The 23,426-nt window shown below is 45.6% G+C and overlaps 1 protein-coding gene across 1 annotated transcript in view; it reads left to right on the top strand.

Annotated features, from left to right (window-relative positions):
* Positions 1 to 19,393: 19,393 nt before the first annotated feature.
* The window catches only part of LOC130282188 (intelectin-1-like), a 41,203-nt gene continuing 37,170 nt past the window's right edge, over positions 19,394 to 23,426 (top strand). The window contains exon 1 of the mRNA XM_056530196.1: positions 19,394 to 19,451. The gene's annotated coding sequence lies outside the window, so the exon portion shown is untranslated. The remainder of the gene's footprint in view (positions 19,452 to 23,426) is intronic.

Below are 23,426 nucleotides of genomic sequence, written 5' to 3'. Positions count from 1 at the left end.
TCCCAAATCTGTTCCTCCCACTCCTGTTTCCGGCTCCTCGGACGTCTTCTCGGTCAAGGAGATTTTGGCTGCCAAAAAGGTCAGAGGAAAAAATTTTTTTTTAGTAGACTGGGAGGGTTGTGGTCCTGAAGAGAGATCCTGGGAACCTGAGGACAACATCCTTGACAAAAGTCTGCTCCTCAGGTTCTCAGGCTCCAAGAAGAGGGGGAGACCCAAGGGGGGGGGTACTGTTACGCCGAGCGCTCCGGGTTCCCGCTCCTCCCCGGAGCGCTCGCTTCACCTCCTCCGCTGCAGCGCCCCGGTCACGTCCTCTGACCCGGGGCGCTGCGATCCTGCTGCTAGCCGGGATGCGATTCGCGATGCGGGTAGCGCCCGCTCGCGATGCGCACCCCGGCTCTCCTACCTGACTCGCTCCCCGTCTGTTCTGTCCCGGCGCGCGCGGCCCCGCTCCCTAGGGCGCGCGCGCGCCGGGTCTCTGCGATTTAAAGGGCCACTGCGCCGCTGATTGGCGCAGTGGTTCCAATTAGAGTTATCACCTGTGCACTCCCTATATTACCTCACTTCCCTTGCACTCCCTTGCCGGATCTTGTTGCCTTAGTGCCAGTGAAAGCGTTCCCTGTGTGTCCCTTGCCAGTGTTTCCAGACTTTCTGCCGTTGCCCCTGACTACGATCCTTGCTGCCTGCCCCGACCTTCTGCTACGTCCGACCTTGCTTCTGCCTACTCCCTTGTACCGCGCCTATCTTCAGCAGCCAGAGAGGTGAGCCGTTGCTAGTGGATACGACCTGGTCACTACCGCCGCAGCAAGACCATCCCGCTTTGCGGCGGGCTCTGGTGAAAACCAGTAGTGGCTTAGAACCGGTCCACTAGCACGGTCCACGCCAATCCCTCTCTGGCACAGAGGGTCCACTACCTGCCAGCCGGCATCGTGACACGCACTATGTCAGGCAGGGAAGTATGTCAGGCAGGGAAGTGCCAAGACGTGCACAGAGAAGGGGCAGAGGCCTACATACGTCAGGCAGAGTTGGCAGCAGACTTGGGGCGAGTGGCAGCAGGAGTCGCAGCAATAGGCCTGAGCTCCCGTTAACACCCAGCGGTCGTGTCGTCGACCCATCTCTCCTCGTCGGTTGGTTTGCACACTCATCCCCATCATCACAAGCGACATCTGACAACCGCAGTCAAGAGTCGGTGGGTTCCTCAGACACAACCCTCAGTTGGTATGGCCCAGGAGCAGTCCCTGTAATCCCATTGCCTTTGTCCTATGCTGTTCCCTCTCCCAAAGAAGTATCTCATGCTTTGGGTTCAGCTCCACTATTTAGCGAGGACGATGTAATAGAGGACAGTCAGCATCTAATGGGCAGCCAAGAATGTGAGGAGACATGCGTCCCTTGCTCTGCAAGGCGGCCAAGTAGTGATGCGGAGAGTGACGTGGGAGGCGGTGTTTCAATTGCTCAGGGTCCTGAGGCAGACACTGTTGTGGAACACGAGGAGGACATCAGTGTTCCACAACAGTGAGCCGGGTGCAGAAGCCGGGGCTTCATCCTCATCAGGAGAAGAGATTTGCTCTTTGTCTATGAGGCAGCAAGGCGGTAGCAAGGTTGGCAATCAGCGTGGTGGTGGCAGTAGTGGAAATTCAGGAGCCAAATGTGCCAGGGGGAGACCACCTGCTTCGCGGCAAGCTACCATTCAGGGAGGTAGTGGAACAAGGGTTTCTGGAGACGGCGCCAATAGCAGTGAAATAGTGCAAACTACGGGTGGGAAAATCAGCTACTCTGCGGTGTGGTTGTTCTTCATAAAGAATCCGGAGGACCTTAGCGTAGTCACATGCAAAATCTGTGGGCAGAAAGTGAAGCGTGGCCAGGGTCCCAATCTCGGCACCACGGCCCTGTGTCAACACATGATTCGCCACCATAAAGCGGCCTGGGATAACCGTGACTCCGAGGTAGTGGTCCTGCCTGCTGCATCACCCAGTGGCCATCCGCTCCCTCCGTCATCCAGCCAAGGCTCCACCACCTCAGCCGAAGGGAGCATTGTGTCAATCCATCCTTCTTGCACTCCTGCTTCCTCCGCCTGTAGTCAGCTATTCCGCAAACAATCGATTGGCGAAGTCATGTCCAAGAGACAACAGTATGTGCCCACTCATCCAACGGCGCAGAAGTTGAATGTGCTCCTGTCCAAGATGCTGTTGTTGCAGTCCCTCCCTTTCCAACTGGAGGACTCTGCAGCTTTCAGGGAATTGATGGCTTGTGCCGAGCCGAGGTGGAGAGTCCCAAGCCGTCATTTCTTTGCGAAGAAGGCAGTACCAGCCCTGCATAAGCTTGTACAAGAGAAGGTGAGCCAGTCCTTGAGCCTGTTTGTGTGTTCAAAAATGCACAGCAGCGCCGACGTGTGGAGCTGTAACTAAGGGCCGGGACAATACATGTCTTTTACGGCCCACTGGGTAAATGTTGTTCCTGCACAGCCACAGCAGCAACTTGGACAGGTCACACCGCTTCCTCCTCCACGCTCTCGCTCCCAGGCAGTTGGTCCTTTTACAGTGTGCACCTCCTCCTCCCCCGTGTCCTCGGCCTCCACTGCACATCCAAATCTCGGTGGCCCTTCATTCATTACCGCGTGTGTAGGGCACAGCGGTGTCAAACCGTCCTTCACATGGTTTGCCTTGGCGAACGGAGTCACACAGGGGAGGAACTGCTGAAGCTCATTAGGGAAGAAATCCGAGTATGGCTTACTCCACGAAATCGGGAAATGGGAACCATGGTGACCGACAATGGGAAGAACATTGTGGCCGTGCTGTGACAAGAAAGTGTGAAATATTCGCCCTGCATGGCACACGTGTTGAATCTGGTTGTCAAGAAGTTCACCCCATTTGCAAGACGTCCTGACAATGGCAAGGAAACTGTGCATGCACTTCAGCCACTTGTACACCGCCAAGCACACTTTGCTTGAGCTGCAGCGTCAGAACGGTATCCCACAACATAGTCTCATTTGTGACGTTGCCACACGTTGGAATTCCACCCTCCATATGTTGGACAGACTATACGAACAAAGAAAAGCCATCACGGATTTTTTGATGATACAAGCAGATAGGAGTACTTCAGTGTAACTTCAATGTGAACGAGTGGCTGCTCATATGTGACACCTGCCGTTTGCTGAGGCCCTTTGAGGAAGCCACATTTTTTTGTTAGTTGCTCGAATTACGCCATGAACGACGTAATTCCACTCCTACATTTACTCCAAAAAATGATTGAAAACATGGCTGGTCACAGCAATGGAGATGTTGCGCCTACATCAGAAGGCTACATGAGTCCTGTGGGGGATGAACTGGAGGAGGATGATGAGGGGCAGAGCGGAGCACAGTTTACGGTGGATGAGATGGCCGGTGTTTCTGGTCATTGGACAGGAGAGGAGGAGCAGGAGCAGCCAGAGGAGCTTGAGGGTTATTACGAGGGAGGCGAGACAGAGGACCCAGACACACCGTGGCAGTATGCAGTGGAGATGGAGGCAGGTAGTCCCAGTGAGTCACTGTCACAAATGGCACGATGCATGCTGAGTTGCTTGCGTAGTGACCCCCGAATTGTCAAAATTTGTCAGTGCGATGACTTCTGGATCTCCACCGTATTAGACCCTCACTACCGGCCCAGAATGGGGGCCTTTTTATACCCACTGAGAGGGAGGACAAACTGACCTCCTTCAGGGAGCTTCTACGTAGTCGGTTGGCCGATGCCTATCGGCCACATGGTCCATCCACTCGCAGGTCTGACTCGGGGGGCCTCTGGGCTCACCTTCCACTGCCACGGCTGCTGGGGAGGGGTGGCAGGAGCAATACCGGCTCAATCAGCAGCAGCCTGAGTCTACAGTTGCTGATGAGTAGCTTCCTTCAGCCGCATAGTGAAGCTACTCATCAGCAGCAGGTGGACATGGAGCAGGACCTGAATCAGCAGGTGATGGCTTACCTCAACATGACCCTGCCAACAACCGTTGAAGATCCGCTGGACTTCTGGGCAGCCAAACTCGATTTATGGCCACAACTAGCGGAGTTTGCCCTGGAAAAGCTGTCCTGCCCGGCCAGTAGTGTGCCATCAGAGCGGGTGTTTAGTGCGGCCGGGGCCATAGTCACCCAAAGGCGAACTCGTCTGTCCACTAAAAATGTGGAGAGACTGACGTTTGTCAAGATGAATCAGGGATGGATCAGCCAGGATTTCCAGCCACCAATGACAGATGGGTCTGAGTAGATCACCATGCTCCTACAACAAAATTTTCTCTATTGTGGTTGTTTATGAAACCCTCTGGGGCAGACCTGGGGATTGTATGGCCCGCTTGACACATACGGCCCTTTGATTGGCTCTGACCGGCCCGCGCTGATTGGGGGACAACTATGCTGCCTAATCTGGGGGACATCTATGCTGCCTAATCTGGGGGACAAGTATGCTCCTAATCTGGGGGACATCTATGCTGCCTAATCTGGGTTACATCTATGCTGCCTACTCTGGGGGACAACTATGCTCCTAATCTGGGTGACATCTATGCTGCCTAATCAGGGGGACAAGTATGCTCCTAATCTGGGGGACATCTATGCTGCCTACTCTGGGGGACATCTATGCTGCCTAATCTGGGTGACATCTATGCTGCCTAATCTGGGGGACAACTATGGTCCTAATCTGGGGGACATCTATGCTGCCTAATCTGGGGGACAACTATGCTCCTAATATGGGGAAAACTGAAGCTTCTGGCCTTGGGCCTATAATTTTTTGAAGTTTAGCAGTAGCTAAATACATGCTTAATGCAAATGTCAACATTGATCTTTAAATGTAAGGGGTTATGAAACCCTCTTGGGTACTGCGAATGACTGCTCCAGACTCATTTTGTGTCTTTCACAATTTACTTGCCTCCCTGGTGCCTCAGGCCTTGGGCCTATAATTTTTTGAAGTTTAGCAGTAGCTAAATACATGCTTAATGCAAATGTAAACATTGATCTTTAAATGTAAGGGGTTATGAAAACCTCTTGGGTACTGCAAATGCATGCTCCAGACTCATTCTGTGTCTTTCAGGAACTACTTGCCTCCCTGGTGCCTCTGGCCTTGGGCCTTACATTTTTGGATGTTTAGCAGTATCTAAATACATGCTTAATGCAAATTTCAACAATGATCGTTAAATTCTCTGCCCTCTGCCAGGGCCTTCTCCTACCCCACCTGGGCCAATCCGAGGACCTCACTAACCAACTCACTAACTAATCCAATCGCTTATAGCGACGAGCGGTGTGTACAAAGGGCAGGAACTTAATAAACCCCAGCTTATGACCCTCACTTACTGGTAATTCCTCGTTTTAAGATTAAATAATTGCAATCACAGATCCCTATCATGAACTGGTTTCAGCGTGCAACACGCACCTGTCCTTGAAAGATAGAGAGGCTAATCCGTTCAGTGGAGTGTTAGTGCGGCCCTGTACATCTGAGGCCATAACACACCTGTTATTGCTCGATCTCGCAATTGATCGGGCAAGGTAAGGGGTTATTAAAGCCTCTTGGGTACTGCTGAGGCCTATTCCTGACTGCTCCTGGTGCAATGTAGGGGGTAATTAAACACTCTTGGGTAGTGTTATTGTTAAATTTACTGGTTATTTTATCAGTAATAAAATTGAATTTTGCAGAATGCTAACCGTTACACAACGGAACGCTTGTTGCTTGTGATTCTTTAATGAAAAAAATTAATAAATAGATGGAGAGGAATTAACTCTGCTTAATCATTTTTGGCGAATAGAATCCTTTTGCCATCTGATTTTTTGGAGACAGATGCACTTACACACATGTAATAATTTTTTTTAACCAAATTTCAAACATTGTGTGGTTTATTACTTTTGAGAAGAATGTCTTTGGGTGGTCCACCATCCTGCATTATAGAGTCTTCTAAACTGCTGTATATGCGCTTGTTTTTAAAAAAAAAAAGGTATTTTGTCCGACAATTTCGATAACATTTTGCGTTTTTTTGGGGTGGATTGTGAAGCCCGGGTGACGGGTGTGTAGTGTGTACTCGTGCATCAGTCAACTCCAGTCTGTGTCTGTTAGGCAATATATGGGTTACTGATGCAGCAGAGGTTGGGACTTTGTCTTGGAATTTCCATTATTTAAAATTTTTTTAACATATTGTGTGGTTTATTATATTATAGAAGAGTGTCTTTGGGTGGTCCACCGTCCTGCATTATAGAGTCTTCTGAACTGCTGTATATGCGCTTGTTTTAACAAAAAGGTATTTTGTAAGACAATTTAGAAAAATTTTGCATTTTTTTGGGGTGGATTGTGAAGCCCGGGTGATGGGTGTGTAGTGTGTACTCGTGCATCAGTCAACTCCAGTCTGTGTCCGTTAGGCAATATATGGGTTACTGATGCAGCAGAGGTGGGGCTTTGGTCTTGGAATTTCAATTATTTAAAAAAAATTTGAACATATTGTGTGGTTTATTATATTATGGAAGAATGTCTTTGGGTGGCCCACTGTCCTGCATTATAGAGTCTTCTGAACTGCTGTATATGCACTTGTTTTAACAAAAAGGTATTTTGTCAGACAATTTCGAAAAAAAATTGCGTTTTTTGGGGTGGATTGTGAAGCCCGGGTGATGGGTGTGTAGTGTGTACTCGTGCATCAGTCAACTCCAGTCTGTGTCTGTTAGGCAATATTTGGGTTACTGATGCAGCAGAGGTGGGGCCTTGGTCTTGGAATTTCAATTATTTAAAAACATTTGAACATATTATGTGGTTTATTATATTATAGAAGAATGTCTTTGGGTGGTCCACCGTCCTGCATTATAGAGTCTTCTGAACTGCTGTATATGCGCTTGTTTTAACAAAAAGGTATTTTGTCAGACAATTTCAAAAAATGTGCGTTTTTTGGGGGGTGGATTGTGAAGCCCGGGTGTGTACTCGTGCCTCAGCCAACTCCAGGCTGTGTCTTTCAGGCAATCTATGGGTTACGGATGCAGCTGAGGTGGGGCCTGGGTCTGGGAATTAAAATTTTTTTTTTTAATTCAACAATTGTGTTGTTCATTATTTTTGAGAAGAAAGTCTTTGGGTGGTCCACCGTCCTGCCTTATAGAGTCTTCTGAAATGTTGGATATACGCTTGTGCTTACACAAAGTTGTAAATTAAAAAATAAAAATTATACAATTTTGTTGATTTTGGGGCGGATTGTGAAGCCCTGTGTGTACTGGTGCATCAGCCAACTCCAGGCTGTGTCCTTCAGGCAATAAATGGGTTCCTGATGCCGCAGAGGTGGGGCCTGGGTCTGGGAATTAAACATTTTTGGATTGCGGGTGCTACAAAAAAAGATGGACACACCCTAATCCGTTCAGTGGAGCGCGCCTGCGGCCCTGGACATCTGAGGGCATAACACATCTGTTATTGCTCGATCTCAGGAGAAGGGGGTTCATCATCGGGAGAAGAGAGTTGCAGGTTGCCCTTGAGTCAGCAAGGCGGTAGCACGGTTGGCAGTCAGCGTGGTGTGGCAGTAGTATAAATTCTGGAGCCAAACGTGCCCGGGGGAGACCACCTGCTTAGTGGCAGCTTACCTTTCCGGGAGTTAGCGGGTTACCAGCACCGTCGATGAAAGATAGAGACACGCTAATCCATTCAGTGGAGCGCGCCTGTGGCCCCGGAAATCAGAGGGCATAACACACCTGGTATTGCTCGATCTTGCAATTGATCATGCAAAGGAGTTATTAAAGCCTCTTGGGTACTGCTGAGGCCTACTCTTGACTGCTCCTGGTGCAATGTATGGGGTAATTAAACACTTGAGTAGTGTTTTTTTTTTTATTTACTGATCATTTTATCAGTAATAAAATTTAATTTTCCAGAATGCTAATCGTTACACAACGGAACGCTTGTTGTGTGTGATTTTTTAATGAAAATAAAAAAATTTAAAAAATACAGACAGGGATTAACTCTGCTTCATCATTTTGGGCAAAAAAGTCCTTTGGTGATCTGATCTTTTGGAGACAGATGAGCTTACACACATATTGAATTTGTTTTTGTAAAAAAATTTCAAACATTGTGTGGTTTATTATTTTTGAGAAGAATGTCTTTGGATGGTACACCGTCCTGCATTATAGAGTCTTGTGAACTGTTGGATATGCGCTTGTTCTTACACAAAGTTATTTCTTAAAATTTTTTCTAAAATGTTGTTTTGTTTTTTTGGAGGGGATTGTGAAGCCCGGGTGTGTACTGGTGCATCAGCCAACTCCAGGCTGTGTCATGCAGGCAATATATGGGTTACTTATGCCTCAGGGGTGGGGCCTGGTTCTGGAAATTTCAAATTTTTGGATAGCGGGTGCTAACAATGAGAAATCTTTGACAAAAATTTCATATATTTTGTTGGTTTTTTTGGGGGGATTGTGAAGCCCTGGTGTGTACTCTTGCATCAGCCAACTCCAGGCTGTGTCATGCAGGCAATATATGGGTTACTGATGCCACAGGGGTGGGCCCTGGTTCTGGAAATTTCAAATTTTTGGATAGCAGGTGCTACCAATGAGAAATCTTAGACAAAAATTTCTCATTGTGTTGATTTTGGAGGGGGGATTGTGAAGCCCTGGTGTGTACTGGTGCATCAGCCAACTCCAGGCTGTGTCCTACAGGCAATATATGGGTTACTGATGCCGCAGAGGTGGGTCCTGGGTCTGGAAATTTCTGATTTTTGGATAGCGGGTGCTACCAATGAGAAATCTTTGTCAAAAATTTCAGATATTGTGTTGTTTTTTTGTGGGGGATTGTGAAGCCCTGGTGTGTGGTGTACTAGTGCATCAGCCGACTCCACGCTGTGCCATTCAGCCACTAAATGGTCTCATCTTGCTGCCAACATGTCCACGCTATGTCATTCAGTTATTATATGGTCTCCTGACACTGATACCACCACCAGGCTCTGTCATTGTGCTGCTGTGTGGCAGTGATTCTAAGAGCGATGCCGGTAATCTGCATGTTATTCTGAATACCAGTATTATTTCACTACCCCAGCACACTTCATATGCATTTTAGGACACAGCAAAGTGTTCTCTACCCCTACAGAGGCTGTATGTAGGCTAGAAATAGCCTTTTTTAACATTGATTCGCCGCGAATAAATTCGGATCGAAACAAACTTTTCGGGAAAATTCGGCGAATTGGCCGAATCGAATTTTTGAAAAGTTTGCTCATCTCTAGTAGATATGCCTCTGTCTGTTGATTATTGTATATTATAACTTCTTTGATCTTCTGGAGGACATTTTCTTCCCTGTTGCCATTATCATATTCTTTACTTATGTTAACATGTCATTTTTCTCTTTTATGTGCATTGTTGTAGTGATTCCCCACTCCCAAATTTGTGATCCTGCCTCCCTTCCCCCCCATATCCAATTTCCCTACACTTATTGTTTCTTGCTACATTCCTGATTGCATTGACCTGTATATTACTTTTCTTTTATGGTTCTTTCTAAACTAAAAACCTGAATGTATGCAAACACCCTTTGTTAGGATATTAAATGAAAGTTCATGTGTAGAAAATTTGTCACATAACCAATAAAAAATGAGGTCTTTTGAACTGTCACGTCTTTCTAGTTTCCCTGTAAATCAGAAAGAAAAAAAATGCTTCTGTCAGGCAAATAAAGAATGTAGTTTGGTCAGTTTAGCCACAATAACACTAAACATTCGCCAGAAAATCTGAGATCTTCAGTAAAGATCACCGCCTATGTATGCACAGGTTACACTTATGAGAGGACAATAAGCTCAGCTACACAAAATGTATTAGGCTTTTTGTTCTCACCCTAACTGGCCCCTGTTAGCTTTACAGCTGTTGTACACTCAACTGCAGCAGTACAGAATCGCTGTGTAGTAGAGCCCAGTACAGTAGTATTAGGCACTAATAGCAGGTAACAATGGCTTTTAATGCTCTGCCTCACTGGCCCCTTTAAGCTTTAGAGTTTCTGTACACCCCACTGCAGCAGTGGAGTCGCTGTGTATTACACCAAAAGGTGCCCACTGGTATAAGTAAATGGATGGTTAAAGGGGTACTCTGCTCTGAGACATATTATCCCCTATCCAAAGCATAGGGGATAAGGTGTCTGATCGTGGGAAGTCCAGCCACTGGGACCCCCCACGATCTCAGGGCCCGCACTCAGCCTTCTGAACATTCATATTCCGAATGCTGGATTCGGGGGACCTTGATCTTGACATCACGCCATACCCCCACTCCATTCATGTTTATGAGGGGGGACATGAATGCTGTGATAACTCAACACACTCCCTCGCATAAACATAAAGCTAGGAACAGATAATAAATGGAGGACACTTATAAAGGAAAAACTGTTGCTTCTCCTCTTTTCAAACTAATTTCTGGCTTTGTACACAATAATTATAATTTAAAATCTTAAAATGTCAAATATATTAGGTCCCTGTCCATTTTCATTCCATATTTTCTTCAATGTCCCCACTGTGTTTTCAAAGTAAATAGTCTAGACATAGGCACTATTTTCAGTAGATATGCTTCTGTCTGTTGATTATTGTATATTATAGCTTCTTTGATCTCGTGGTGGACATTTTCTTCCCTGTTTTTATTATCATATTTTTTACCTATGCTAACATGTCATTTTTCTCTTTTATGTGCATTGTTGTAGTGATTCCCCACTCTCAAATTTGGGATGCTACCTCCCTTTCCCCCCATATCCAATTTCCCTACACTTATTGTTTCTTGTTAAATTCCTGATTGCATTGACCTGAATATTACTTTTCTTTTATGGTTCTTTTTAAACTAAAAACCTGAATGTAGGAAAACACCCTTTGGGCTAAATCTGTCATTTACTTAGCAATATTGCCAATTGTTAGGATATTAAATGAAAGTTCATGTGTAGAAAATATGTCACATAACCGATAAAAAATGAGTTCTTTTGAACTGTCACGTCTTTCCAGTTTCCCTGTAAATCAGAAAGGAAAAAAAAGCTGCTTCTGTCAGGCATTTAAAGAATGTAGTTGGGTCAGTTAAGCCACAATAACACTATACAAATTCAACAGAAAATAAGAGATCTTCAGTAGAGATGAGCGATTTTTTTAAAAATTCCATTCGGCCAATTTTCCAAATAAATTCAGTTCAGTCCGAATTTATTTGCGGTGAATCTGTATCAAAAACTGCAATTTATGGCCTATAGAGAGGCTCAATAGGGGTGTAGAACACTTTGCCATTGCTGTAACACGCATAGGGTGTGTGATGGGTTAGTGAAATAATACTGTTATTCAGTATGACATGCAGATTAGAGGCATCGCTATTAGAATCACTGTTGCAGAGCGGCACAATGACAGAGCCTGGAGGTGGCATCAGAATGAGGAGACCATATAGTGGCTGAATGATACAGCCTGGAGTTGACGGCAGCATGAGGAGACCATATAGTGGCTGAATGACAGCCTGGAGTTGGCGGCAGCATGAGGAGACCATATAGTGGCTGAGTGACACAGCCTGGAGGTGGCGGAAGCATGTGGAGACCATATAGTTGCAGAATGAGACAGCCTGGAGGTGGCAGCAGCATGAGGAGAACATATGGTAGAATAATGAGACAGCCTGGAGCTGGCATCAGCATGAGAACAAATGGTGGCAGTATGAGACAGCTTGGAGATGGCATCAGCAGCATCAGGAGTCCTGAAAGTGACCTGGTGACATAGTGGGGCGGTGGGTGGCAATACCAGTACCTGGTGACTAAGGTGGGTGAAAAAAGGAAAAATTGGCATCAGATGTGTGGTATCAGGCGGGTGGCTGGATCAGAATAGTAGCTGAGGCAGGTAGGCAGAAGAAAACGGTCTCTTTTCTAAAAGTGTTAGAATGGATAAGTAAGTTTTGAGGATATGCATTAAGTAAAACTTAAGTAAAAATTGTCCCCCATACTGCCGGCAGGAAAAAATAAAGATGTACATACATCCTCCTTCCTCCGCTACCCCGGGGCCTCCGGTAACCGACTCCGGTCTCCACCATGATCCTCTTCCTGGTTGCCAGTGGTCGGCGAGTCATACTGCGCTCAGCCAATCACCAGCCGCAGCGAAGTCCCGGCTCGGCCAGCGATAGGCTGAGCGGCAGTGTGAGAACACTTCAGAAAACAAAATTCTTCACTACATCGGCACCTGCTGCCGGGGCCGAAAACGTCACACTGCCGATCAGCCTATCACTGGCTGAGTCGGGACTTCGCTGCGGCCGGTGATTGGCTGAGTGCAGAATTACTCACCGACCACCAGCAACCAGGAAGAGGATCACGGTGGAGACCGGAGCCGGTTACCGAAGGCCCCGGGGAGCGAAGGAAGGTATGTACATCTTTATTTTTTTTGCTGCCGGCAGTATGGGGGACAATTTTTATATTCTGAATTTCTCCTTTAATTTTTAATAGACACGGAAAGGCAGGAACTAACGCTGTAGAATCTTCAGATTTATTGGAGGTTAAAACACAGAGCAGGATAAGAACACATACCAGCACGCAGAAAAGGCAGCGACGTGTTTCAGATCATGTGACCCTTTGTCAGACTGATGCAAGGGGAATGAAACACACATATTTATTTGGTGATTCACAGGTGAGGCCAAGTGGTCACTGAAGAAAAGAACTTCATTGACCTCTTGTAGTCCTGATGCTGTGAAATACAGCTTACATTCCACATAAAGGTACGGAAACATAGTGCATAGGACATAGGACTAAAAAAACAGCACTACATACTGTTGTGTCCCGGTACAGGACATGGTCCTGTACCCTCCCTAAGTTCCGTCAGGAAGAGTCCCTGCAGTCCACAGTGCTCTCCTGCAGGGTTCACCCCTTTGCTCACCTTCTATTGTCTCATATAAATGCATTGTATATATTGTGTATGCATTGTCAATATGTATAAAGTTTGTACAAATGTGTACAGAAGTGTTAGTCATGTGAAGCACTGTCATGTGACTTACCCAGAGTTCCTTGGGTACAGGACCCACAGGCTTTGCAACCAATGGTCTTTAGTCCAGCCTCCTTAGTATATAAGGGGCTGTAGTCTCTAAACTCGCTATCTTGTCTCCTGGATTTCAGCCAAGCACAATACCTGTACTATCTAAATTCATCTCAGCTAGGCCAAAGCCTAAAGAACCTGCAGCCATTTCAAAATGTGAGTTATCAAGCTCTATCTACAATTCTAGTGACTACTACTCAACTCAAGAATAATATTAGTAGCACAGTGGCCTGCATTGATATTCTCAATACTACAAGTCTCCTGGTTGGACTTGATGGATGTATGTCTTTTTTCAACCATACTAACTATGTAACTATGTATCCTGTGTCCTGGTTGCCTCTAGAGAAACTGCATAACTGTAAAAACTGTTTCTTAAGAATTGCAAGTAAAAGTTCCAATTCTTGCATAATTCCTGCTGTGGACATTCCTTTATTGAAGACCGTTAATGGGTTGGTTGACGGCGGTTAGCATACCTGAAGAACAACATCCTGGTGTCACGAATAATAAGGCGTTAATAACACCTTAGCCCACAGGGTTAATACCACCAGACCCTGCTACACTATTGCAACACCCCAGCTCACCACAACACCATAATTGCTTTATACATCAAAAATAGAAAAACTTGTCCCAACATTGAAGAAAAAAGCATATGTACTTAAGGATTAAGTAGAATACACACATAGAAACAAATAATGTAAGTCATCAATCATAATATAAAATTATATCTGATCTCAAATTAAGACCATGGGGTTGGTAACACTGTAAATTATATATCCAGAAAACCTCTTGATTATGGAGAGTTTTCACTCGGTCACCAACTCGCTTTGGCTGATACACTTTTTGTATACCATGAAAAGAAAATCACCACCATGTTGATCTTGAAAGTGTTTAGAGGCTTTAGAAATGTTAATATGATGGGGATTAGATATGCTTCTTGGATCCTGAGTTTCAACGGGCGTTTAGTACTTCCTATGTATGACAATTGACATAATGTGCACATAATCCTATATACCACGTATGGCGTCTGGCAATTGATAAAGGATTTAATAGGCAATTTGTGTTGGTCAGACAGCCCTGGTGTGAATACACACTTATGGGCAAATCTACACACCACACATCTAGAATTGCCGCAAGGAAAAAATCCCTTTAACATTAGCCAGGTGTCAGAATGTGGTCGCAAGGTAGGCAACATACTGGGAGATAATAAATTGCCAAGGGTGGGAGCCCTTCAAGGCAAAAAATTACAACCATGTTTAAAAATTTTAGCTAGGGATGGATCCTGGTGTAAAATGGGAAGATATTTTCTAACAATATTGGTAACTTGCTGGTATTCATTACTGAAAGTTGTGACAAAAGAAACCTTAGATAACCTGTCTGATTTATTCACATTATGTGATTTCAGCGCTAATAGTAATTCTCTATCCTTGCTGCTGACTATAGATCGAGCCCGATCTATAGCCCAGCGAGCATACCCTCTATCTCTAAGTCTAGAAGTGACTACTACGGATTCTTGATTGTATGAATGAGCAGATGAACAGTTACGTTTAGCCCTTATGAACTCACCCACAGGGACAGATTTAATTCTATGTTGTGGTTGACAAGACTCGGCTCTCAGCAACGTATTGCCAGCACTTGGTTTTCTATATGTATGTATGTATTTTGTTGTTTTTTGCAGAGAGAATAATGTCTAAGAATGGAATCTCGAACTGATGCCATGAAAAAGTAAAAAGCAAATTGTGGAAATTATTATTGACGTAATCAATAAAATGATGTACATGTTCCTGTGCAGATGACCAAATAATAATGTCATTGTCCACAAATCTCCCGTCCCAAATGATGTCTTGAAAAAAAGGGTTGTCCACACAAAAAATGTACTGTAGTTCCCACCAAAAGACATATAAATTTGCTGCCGATGGAGAGGACTTCGCCCCCATTGACGCTCCAGTCTTTTGTAAAAATCCTCCTTAAACATGAAAAAATTGTGTGACAAAATATAATGGAATGCCTCCAGTGTGAATGATTTTAATTCGGTACTGTAGTTAGAAAAGAAATCCATGATGTCAGAAATAGCTTGTACAGAGAGTGTATGTGGTAGTGATGAGTACAAAGACTCGATGTCCATTGTGAGCCAGGAATAGGAGGATGTCCACTCAAACTGGCTGACAATGGACAATAAATGCTGGGTGTCTTTAAACTAACTTGGACAAAGAGAAACTAGGGTCTGGAGGATGGAATCCACCCATTCACACAAATGTTTGTTCAAAGAGCCAATGCCCACCACAATGGGTCTCATTGTTGATGGGAATCGGCCCTTGGGAACCTTTGGGAGTGAATGGAATACCGGGGTGACGGGATTGGAAACCAAGATATAGTCAAGTTGTTACGCATTTGTTACAAATCGAACTTTCCATGAAATTCATAACAAATTCAGATTCATCAGATTCGATTCGCTCATCTCTACTTGCAATTATTGAATACAAAGCCAGGAACAGCTTATAAATGGAGGGCACTTATAAAGGAAAGACTGTGGCTTCTCATCTGTTCAAATCCATTCCTGGCTTTGTATTCAGTAATTCCTCAATGAGTCAATAAGTAAAAACCTGAATGTGTTGGACATATTATGTTCCATATTTCCTTCAGTGTCCCCACTCACATCTACAGGGATTAATCGCAAAAACAGTATACCTACAGTTGTAACATAGCAGCGGACTAAAATGTGTGTGCAATTGATTTACTATTGTAAACCAGAAATGTTTTGTCGGGTTATGTGCCAGAAATTCTGTCTGCGCCAGAATTTGCGCCAGACTTGAAAAAAACCTGGCTAATCCTCCATATTACTAAGAAAACTCAGACTGAAACCCTTATTGTCTGTTTTTTCCCATAGCAACCAATCACTGCTCCACTTTCCTTTCCCTGGCTTCCTTGTCACCCATCCGCAAAGCACAACTACAACTCTCAGCATGCCCTTACAGTAAGGACTAGTGTTGAGTGCGAATATTAGAAATGCAAATTTTTACCGTGAATATCAGCACTTTGCGATTTTGCAAATATTTAGAATACAGCACTATATATTCGTAATGATGAATATTCATAATTTTTTCTTCACAGTACACATTACAACAATGATGTGTACCGTGTAAAAAAATAAAAATAAAGTGATCATCCCTCACTGCTTCCAGCTTGTGGTCCTAAGAAGTCTCCAATATTATTTACTGTGTGAGTCAGTGTGAAGTGTGAATATTTCGTATATGCGAATATGCAAATATTTGCACTTCCAGAGGACACTGATCCCTCCTTTCTTTTAGCTTTAGATAGGGTAGGTTAGTTTAGCAGATAGGTTCTAGTGTAGGGTAAAGTGTTAGTTGAAAGATATAATCGCGCATGCGCACTATTCAAATTTTATTACGATTTTCACATGGAAAAAAGTGAACGAACATAACAAATATGCAAATTTCGCAAACATATGATGAATATTTTCATATATTCGCAAAATATTGCGAATTCACTAGTACGGACATGCTGGGAGTTGTAGTCGTGCAGAACAGGTGAAAGATGTGCGGGCAGGTGTTAAACTTGTCACCCACCCACAAATCTCCCGCCTGCGCAGCACAACTTGAACTCCCAACAAGCCCTTACAGTAAGGACATGCTGGGAGTTGTAGTCATGCAGCATGGGCTGGCGGAAGATGTGCGAGCGGGTGAAAATCTTGTCACCCGCACGTCTCCCAATGTGCAGCATGACTACAACCCCCAGCATGCCCTCACACTAAGGATATAATGGGAGTTGTAGTTGTGCTATGAGGGCCGGATATGTGTGGGCAGGTGACAAGCTTACAGTAAGGACATGCTGCGAGTCTACAACTCGCAGCATGTCCTTACTGTAAGCTTGTCACCTGCCCGCACATATCCGTCCCTCATAGCACAACTACAACTCCCATCATATCCTTAGTGTGAGGGCATGCTGGGAGTTGTAGTCGGGTTTCGCGGGCGGGAGATGTCCTTCTTCCAGTAAGGGCATGCTGGGAGTTGTAGTTGTGCAGCGGGGCGGGTGGCAAGCACATCTTCCGCCAGCCCATGTCACATGACTACAACTCCCAACATGTCCTTACTGTAAGGGCATGTTGGGAGTCGTAGTTATGCGGCGTGAGTGGCTTCCCTGGCTTGCTTGTCACCCATCTGCACTTCTCCTGCCAGCCCGCTGTTGCATCATTACAACTTCCAGCATGCCCTTACAGTGAGGACATGCTGGGATTTGTAGTTGTGTGGTGTGGGCGGGAGATGTACGAGTGGGTGATAATAAATGTATTAACCTATTTTCCGTGTTGCTTTTTTTTCTCTCATTTCAGATGCTATATCCTATGGACTACTTCAGATCGGTGGATTACGTCGATGACCAGCGTTTTTTTGTTTTTTTTGTTTAATGTTAATAAAATGGTTAATGAGGGCTTGTGGGGGGAGTGTTTTTTGGAATAAAAGTTTTTTAAACGTGTTGTGTTTTTTTTCATTTACCTAACAGGCTTAGAAGTGGAAGCTGTCTAATAGACAGAGTTCATTACTAAGCCGGGCTTAAGGTTAGGCTCAAAAACAGCTAGGACTAACCCCCAATTAATACCCCGGTACCCACCGCCACACGGGTCATGGGAAGAGCCCGTACCAACAGGCCTGGAGCATTAAAAATGGCACTCCTGGGCCTAGGCGGTAACAGGCTGGCATTATTTAGGCTGGGAAGGGCCGGTAACAATGGTCCTCACCCACCTTAGTAACAACAGGCTGTTGCTGCATGGTTGGTATCTGGCTGAAAATAAAAATAGCATTTGTTTATTTATTTTTTTAATTAATATTTTATGCAAAAAAAAAAAAACATAGGGTTCCACATATTTTCATTCTCAGCCAGATACCAACCAAGGAACAAAAGCCTGACATTATCAGGGTGGGCAAGGACCATTGTTACTGGCCCTTCCCAGCCTAAATAATGCCATCCTGTTACCTCCTAGGCCCAGAAGCACCATTTTTGACTCTCCAGGCCTGTTGGTACTGTCAGGCCCAAGGCCTGATTATGGAAACATACATGTGTTTTATAAGACATGGGTGAGGGGTCATTCAGACGGTGAATCCTTTGTTTTTTGTGTATTGCATTTTATTGGGGGGTCTGGCTGTTTGTTTGTATCTCCTTTGAAGTCATGCACTCTGGTCTCATCATATGATCAAAGAGATAAGGGGTCAGGAAGAGAGATGCCCCACCTGGTGGGATCAGAGGGGAGGGGGGGAATGGAGTTTCCCTCCAAAGAAGCAGATAAGACTTAAAATGCTGGACTCAACTGTTGTTCAAGGCTGTGCAACAAGCTGAAAAGACCATCCTAAGAACAGCTGGAACTCACTCTCATGGACTGCTATTTCATCATGCTGTAAGAACTTCATCTTTTGTTTTCTGAACTTGCCTTGCTAAACTCTTTCATATTTTTGTAACTGTATGTCATTTGTTTATTTTTATGTATAGCACTGTGATACCTTTTATCAGATTAAATGTTTAATTAATCAGCTCTGGTCTTTGATCTCTAAATATATGAGCTCACCTTTCTGAAGGCAGCTCTGGTGGAAACACATTTATCTAAGGGTTAATTTGGTGACTTGCTGGGACTAGTAGTGTATACCCAGAGGTCTGGCAGCTTTAACCCTTGCACCATCACACTCTCTCTAATGTCTTTGCTGGACCGATAGGGTGTGATCGTGACAGATACCAACTCTTCCAGGTACCCCTGTGTCAGTGGGTAATGGGGTAATAATTGGAGGTTAGCGCTAGTTGTTTTTGTTGGGGTTAACGGTTAACGGTGGACTCTGTCTATAAGACAGCTTCCACTACTAAGCCTGTCAAGTAAATAAAAAAAACATGTTAAAGAAACTTTTATTTAAAAAAAACACTCCCCCACAAGCCCTTGGTAACCATTTTATTAATACTAAAGAAATAAAAAATGCTGGTCATTGTACTCCACCAAATTTAAAGTAGTCCACAGGATACATGGATCTCAAATGAGAAGAAAAAAAAATGGGTTAGTACATTTAGGGGGGAAAAAGTGGTAAAAAATTGAATGAACACACACGCACATTTTTTTCACAGCTGCTACTCGAGGTGGGGTAACAAAGTGGTGTTCTAAAGTCATTCATTGGTTTTTGCTTATGTCTGATAAAAAAATTTTTTTGTTCAAATGTGATTTATTGATTTTTGCTTATGTGAGTCAAAATTATCAAACCCCTGTGATAGTATGATAAATATGTCACACATAAGGAAAACCAAAGAAAAAAAATGCCCACAGAACTCGCTTACCAAAGCAAGAATGATAAATGTCCCCCAATGTTCGTGAATATTATTAGTTTCCTCAAAAATTTATTATATCTCTCTAGTTGTGGGAATGTTGAAGAGAAGTTTAAAAAGGAGGAAGTCAGCAGGCCTGAAGTCAGCTTAGGAGCAGGTGACCGCGACGCTGGTGCTGGATCTGCAGGTAAGGATGAGCGAATCTGACAAACCCGAATTTGTGATGAATTTCAGGAAAAATTGGATTTGCAACGAATGCGAATATAGCCGCGATTCTATCATGCAACTTTCTTCATTAAACTCCACTTAGTGTGATCCAGGCTCTAGGGCATCTAAAATGGAAGATCCACATGTGAGGACATGGGGCAAGGAATCCTGGGAAGCCTGGAACAAGGCTAGGCAGGATGACCCTGAATCACATGCAACATGCAGCCTATCACCAGCCAGTCACCCCTATGATGTCACAGCCCTATAAAATCGGCAGCCATATCCGGCCAGTCTCTTCAGCCTTTAACTGCAAAGCGATAGATAGGGACAGACAGTCCTGTGTGTTGCACAGAAAAGCTTTTTTCCAGCAGCGATTCACCTACTAGTCAAGTCAGTATTCTGTTGCACAGAGAGAGGGACAGAGAGCAGTGTGTTGCACAGTGTCTTTCAGAAAACAGCAGTAATTCAGCTCAAATCCTGCCCAGAAGCACTGATAGGAAAGGGAGTGAGAATGAGAGTGCAATTTTGGGTGTAGTACACAGCGACTGTATGCTGCAGCACTGGTGAGTACTGCTGGTGTTGTGCACAAATACTTTAAATATCCTGTAGCGCATTTTTCTCCCCTCATAAGTGCATAACACATACATACATCTAAGTGGTGTACTGATTTGTACCTGTTAAACTCTCAAGGGCCTAGATACTGTGAAAGGCCAGCCAAAAGTACTCACAGGCTGGTGTTGTTACACAAATACTTATTTAAGCGTACTGTAGCGTATTATACTCCTCTCATATACACACTAAGTATGTTAGGCAGAGAAGTGCCAGGACCTGCATAGAAGAGTGGCAGAAGCCTAAATTAATCAGGCAGAGGTTGCAACAGACTAGGGGCTAGTGGCAGCAGGAGCTCCTGGTATCAGTTAGCGGGCATGCCTGATGAAGCTGGTTATCCAGCGAAACGCGTTGCATGCCGGGTAAATTTAACATTTTTTACCTTTGGAGTTGTGTGCACCTGCTCTATCCTGTGCTGTTCCTTGGAGGGATCCATCTGAGTGCTTCACCTGTGTTGCCAGGAGCGGCTGCCGAGCTTCGCCCATCAAGGGTTTATTCCACGCTTACACCATAGTTGTACTTGGTCGCAGTACAACTCTACTCGGTGAGCATATTTGCTTTTGAATCTCACACCGTATATGTTACGTTGTCACACTAGGAGCGCTTTTCCTTTTGTTCTTAACAACCCTCAGTTGTCATGGCCCGCGAGCAGTCCCTGTCCTTCCATTGCCTCTGTCCTATGGTGTTCCGTCCCCCACAGAAGTATTTTATGCTGTGGGTTCAGCTCCACTATTTCGTGAGGACGATCTAGAGGACAGTCAGCAGCTACTGCCCAGCCAAGAAGTGGAGGAGACATCCACTGCTTCCTACGCTAGGCGGGCAAGTAGTGATGAGGAGAGTTGCATGGGAGGTGGTGTTGCGAGCATTCAGGCTCCTGAAGCAGACACTGTTGAGGAGCCTGAGGAGGACATCAGTGACGTACAGACACAACTCAATGATGATGAGGAAGCTGATCGCACTTGGGAGCCGGGTGCAGAAGGGGCTTCATCATCATCAGGAGAAGAGGGTTGCAGGTTGCCGTGAGGCAGCAGCTGAGCCAGCAAGGTGGTAGCATGGTTGGCAGAAGTGGAAAGTCTGGAGCCAAACGGGCCCGGGGTAGACAACCTGCTTTGCGGCAGCCTACCTTCCTGGGAGGTAGTGAAACGGGTTCCTGGAGTCGGCAGCAGTAGCATTCAATCAGTGTGGACTGTTGGTGGGAAAATCAGCTACTCGGCGGTGTGGCAGTTTTTCATCTAGCATCCGGAGGAGGTTAACCTGGCCACATGCAAGATGTGTCGGCAGAAGGTGAAGCATGGCCAGGGTCCAATGTTGGCACCACGGCCCTGTGTCAACATATGCAGAGTCACCATAAAGCAGCCTGGGAGAACTGTGGCTCCGATGTGGTGGTCCAGCCTGCTGCATCACCCAGTGGCACGCCACTCCCTGTTTCAGCCAAGGCTCCACCACCTCAGCTGAAGGGAGCTGTGTGTCATACCCATCTTATGTCGCTCCAGATCCTCCTGATCCTCCTACTTTGAGTCAGTCATTCCGCTAGCAATCCATCGGCGAAAGCCATGTCCAAGAGACAACAGAATGTGCCCACTCATCCAACAGTGCAGAAGCTGAATGTGCTCCTGTCCAAGTTGCTGGTGCTGCAGTCACTCACTTTTCAAGTGGTGGATTTTGCACCTTTCAGAGAACTGATGGCTTGTGCCGAGCCAAGGTGGAGAGTGCCAAGCCGTCATTTCTTTGCGAAGAAGTCAGTACCAGCCCTGCACAATTTTGTGGAACAGAATGTGGGCCAGTGCTTGAGCCTGTCGGTGTGTACCAAAGTGCACTGCAGCGCCGACTTATGGAACTGTAACAACGGTCAGGGACAATACATGTCCTTTACAGCCCACTGAGTGAGTGTGGGCCCTGCACAGCCACAACAACAACTTGGACAGGTCATGCAGCTTCAGCCTCCATGCTTCCAGGCCATTAGTCTTTTGACAGTGTGCTTCTCCGCATCCTCATCCTCCACCGTCTCCTCAGCCTGCTCTGCATGGACAAGTCTCAGTGTCCCTCCAGCATACCATGCATGCAGGGCACGGCAGTGTCATGCTGTTCTTCACATGGTTTGCCTTGGTGAATGGAGTAACACAGGGGAGGAATTGCTAAAAGTCATTCATCAAGAAATCGAATCATGGTTTACTCCACGAAAACTGGAAATGGGAACCATGGTGACCAACAACGGAAAGAACTTCTTGTCTGCGCTGTGACAAAGAAGCCTTAGACATGCGCCCTGCTTGGCACACATGTTCAATCTGGTTGTCAAGTGGTTCCTGAAGTGTTCCTCCCGATATGCAAGACATCCTAAAAATGGGAAGGAAACTTTGCATGCACTATAGCCACTCATACACCGCAAAGCACACCCTCCTTGAGCTGCAGCATAAGAACGATATCCCCCAAACATAGTCTGATTTGCGACTTTTCCACACATTGGAATTACACCCTCCATATGTTGGACCGACTATACGAAGAGAGAAAAGCCAACACCGATTTCTTGATGATCCAAGCAGATAGGGGGACTCCCCTGTGTAACTTCAATGTCAACCAGTGGCAGCTCATAAGTGACACCTGCCGTTTGCTCAGGCCCTTTGAGAAAACAACATTATTAGTCAGTCGCCAGCATTACAGGATGAACAACGTCATTCCACTGCTTCATCTACTACAACACGTGTTGGAAAGATGGCTGGTAAGGCCACATGAGCCCTGTGGGGGCAGAACTGCAGGAGGAGGGGAGGGGCACAGTGGAGCAAAGTTTAGGTTTTGTGAGATGGGTGTTTTTTCTAGTCATCTGACAGGAGAAGAGGAGCAGCTAGAAGAGCTGAGAAGGCAGGTGAGAAAAAGGTGAGAAAAAGGACCCAAACACACCGTGGCAGTATGCAGTGGAGATGGAGGCAGGGAGCCTCTCCGAGTCACTTGCACAAGTGGCACGATGCATGCTCACTTGCTTGCGTAGTGACCCCCAAATTGTCACCATTCGGGAGCGGGATGACTTCTGGCTCTCCACCTTATTGAACCCTCGCTACTGCCACAAAATGGGAGCCTTTTTCAGACCCACTGAGAGGGAGGACCAACTGACCTACTACAGAGACATCCTACGTAGTCAGTTGGCTGATGCCTTTCTGCTCCATCGTCTATCCTCTCGCAGGTCTGACTCGGGGGGCCCTATGTGCTCACCTTCCACTGCCATGGCTGCTGGGGAGGGGTGGGGTGGGAGGAGCAGTACCAGCTCCATCAGCAGCAGCCTGAGTCTACAGTCGCTGTTGAGTAGCTTTCTTCACCCTCATAGTGAAGCAACTCATCAGCAGCTGGTAGACGT

Source organism: Hyla sarda, chromosome 7 (genome assembly GCF_029499605.1).
Source record: "Hyla sarda isolate aHylSar1 chromosome 7, aHylSar1.hap1, whole genome shotgun sequence".
NCBI classification, from domain to species: domain Eukaryota; kingdom Metazoa; phylum Chordata; class Amphibia; order Anura; family Hylidae; genus Hyla; species Hyla sarda.
This window is presented reverse-complemented; position numbering and strand designations above follow the sequence as displayed.